Source organism: Acomys russatus, chromosome X (assembly GCF_903995435.1).
Source record: "Acomys russatus chromosome X, mAcoRus1.1, whole genome shotgun sequence".
NCBI classification, from domain to species: domain Eukaryota; kingdom Metazoa; phylum Chordata; class Mammalia; order Rodentia; family Muridae; genus Acomys; species Acomys russatus.
This window is the reverse complement of record NC_067169.1, coordinates 17,906,842-17,910,177: the sequence shown is the minus strand read 5'-3', so window position 1 is coordinate 17,910,177 and position 3,336 is coordinate 17,906,842.

Sequence of the window (3,336 nt, the reverse complement as noted above, 5' to 3'; positions counted from 1 at the left end):
AATCATCCATTCTTATCTTCCTTGTGACCAGGTGTTTATTTGTCACCAACAATGTTCAAAAGGGCTCTTTTGGAGACTCTGCCCATCCCACACAGGAACTCAATCCTCCACGTGCCCAGTTTCTACATTTTAAGGTCTGTCTTATGTCCTTGTCCTTAATTATCATCTTTGTTGTTGCGTTTGAATTTTGAGATTCCTATAATGTAAAACTTGGCAGACATCATATTTTATAGTAAGAGGTAATGAGGTCTTAGTTTCACCCATCATTAAGTTAATAGGCAAAGAATATGGAGACATATATGGCCATTCCTGCAACCTATTTGAAAACTCTCTATTTTCTGTACAGCAGTAATCTACTGTACATATATTAGACTTCAGAGAGAGGGGCAGCTAGGGATTCTCTTACGGAAATGCAGAGCTCTAAGACTAAATTGGTTTAAGGGCTTTAAAAAGTGGGCCGAAGTGTTCTTTTAGAGGATTCTCTGCTTCGCAATTGCAGAAACATAAGCAATATGCTGAGAAAAATAAAAACAAAGCCAAACCACCATTATTGCCCATGAGGTAATAAGGTACCATGAGGCTCTTTGTAGAATTACTTTAAAGGCCCAAATGTTCCTCATTCGTCTTTTCCTTTGGATGTTGGTGCCTCCTTGATTGGTTTTTGACTAGAGTGTAGTAGGTCTTCGCCTTTCCAGCAGCCTGTATTGATGGTCAGACACATTTGATGAGAACCTCCTCAGCTGGTCTGGAACTTGTCTTCTCTCCAGGTCTGTATCAGTACCAGTTGGTGAAGTTGGAACTGATGGACTGAAAACTCCAAAGATGGGGCTTGGACAAGCAAGAAGTCCCTTAGACATGAGGGACAATTTTTCAAAAATTAGTTTTTGGTTTCTTTGGTGAGGGAGGTCCATGGATCTACTGAGATGTAGGAGGTTACTTAAGAGTTATATTCATTCTTAGCTGGGTGGTGGTGGCCCGCGCCTGTAATCCCAGCCCTCAGGGAGGCAGAGGCAGGCGGATCTCCGTGCATTCAAGGCTACCCTGGTCTACAGAGTGAGTCCAGGACAGCCAGGGCTATACAGAGAAACCCTGTCTCGAAAAACCAAAAACCAAAACAACCAAAAGGATAAAAGGTTTTACTCATTCTATTTTCCCGGATGAGGAAAAGCACGAGGCATGGTAGCCTGACCTTCATAAGCTTTCACAAGTCTCCGCCATACTTTAGAAGTGAAGTGGTCACCATTGTCTGACTTTATATTTTCTAAAATGCCAAATACGGCATGATTTATTTTAAGATCATCTCAATCACATTTTCAACAATAGCAACTGGGAAGGAGAAAGCCTTTATCCACCCAGAGAGGTGGTCCACTATCCTGAGTACACGTGTTCCTTTTTCTACTTTATATGTTTCTTTGTACACCCTGGAAGGGTGTCATCCTAGAAGTCCTCTAATTTGGGGCTTGTTTTTAACTATATTTTTGTCTTATATTTTGGCAAGACACACATCTCCCACACACCTAGTTTCCAATGGTGTAGAGCCCAACACAATGATAACTTTTGTATTACTGCAGATAGCCCGAGTGTTTTAGTGATTCCTTTTCTTATAACATGTGCACCGGTTCAATTCCAATCTCTGGAGACTTTTTGGCCTCTATTTTTTTCTTATTTTTTATTAATTAAAAAAATTGATTCACTTTACATGCCTATCACCGCCCCCCTCCTCTTACCCTGTCTCTCCTCCCCTTCTCTTCAGAAAAGGGGAGCCCCCTTACCAACTCCCCCTGTCCCCTCAATAGCAAATCACATCAGGACTAAGTGCATCCTCTCCCACTGAAGCCAGACAAGGCAGCCCAGCTAAGGGAAAGGGACCCAAAGGCAGGCAGCAGAGTCAGAGATAGCCCCTGCTCTAATTGTTAGGGACCCACATGATGACTACACATCTGCTACATATGTGTAGGGGGTCTAGGTCCAGCCCATGCATACTCTTTGGCTGGTGCTTCAGTCTCTGTGAGCCCTCATGGGCCCAGGTTAGGTTACTCTGTAGGTCTTGTACAGTTCTTGTCCCCTCTAGGTCCTTCTATCTTCCACCAACTCTCCCACAAGACTCTCCCACAAGACTCTCCAAGCTCCATCTAATGTTTGGCTCTGGGTCTCAGCCTCTGTTTCGATCTGCTGCTGGGTGGTGTCTCCCAGAGGACAGTTATGCTAGGCTCTTGTCTTCAAGCATAGCAGAGTATTGTTAATAGTGTCAGAGTCGGCTCTCTTCCTTGGTCTCAGGCTGGGCTAGGCATTGGTTGGACAGTCTCTCAATCTCTGTTCTATCTTTGTCCCTACACATCTTGTTGGCAGGGTAAATTTATGGGTGGCTTGGTGTCCCCCTCCTTCCACTGGAAGTTCTACTTGGCTATAGGAGGTTGCTACTTCAGTCTCCATATCCCGCACAGCCAGGAGTCTCAGCTAGAGTCACCCTCATATCCACCCAGGAGCCCCATCACAGGTCTCCAGCTTGTCCCAGAGGGGCATCCCCATTGGTTTTCCTTCTCCCAGCCCCCTCATCTCCCACCCTCCTTCTCCCCCACCACCTGATCTCCACCCTTTATGGCCTCGCTTATTAAGAGGATATGGTGACTTCTTAGAGGGGTCCTATCATCCCCCTGAGTCTGGGCTGAACTTGGAGGAAAAAGTTCAAATATTGGCTGTCCTTTTTGAGTCTTTATCATCATTGGTATAGGCTTCCACTATTCAGCTGCTTAACACCCAGAAGGACAACTTTACCAGTTGTCCCTTCATTTATCTTGTCATTTTAAATTCTGTGTAACATTTAGATAAAGCTTAGGGAAAACAACCCTAAGTAAATCATGGTTTTGTTAGGGCTGGATTTTCATAAGTGTTAAAAACCTAACAAAGTTAGCAAAACCACAAATGATTATTTTTTCAATATTTTAAAAGATTTCGTTCTTTCTTTCTTAATTTGAGTGCCCTGTCTTCATGCACACCAAAAGAGGGATTCAAATTCCAGTACAGATGGTTGTGAGCCACCATGTGGTTGCTGGGAATTGAACTCAGGACCTCTGGAAAAGTAGCCAGTGCTCTTAATTGCTGAGCCATATCTCCAGCACCCCTCCCCAATGATTATTTTAAAAAGACATAAATCTTTTGGTTTTCTCAACCAACTCTTGCAAGTGTTACCATTTATGTATTAAAATTAACTTTTGGAACTTTCATAAACTCTAATCATCAAATATCTCTCAGCCTTAAGTGTTGTCTTCCATAAAGTCATTCAGACTTTCTGCAACGTGGCTTTCTTTCTTTTTTTCTTTTATAGAAAATAGATTT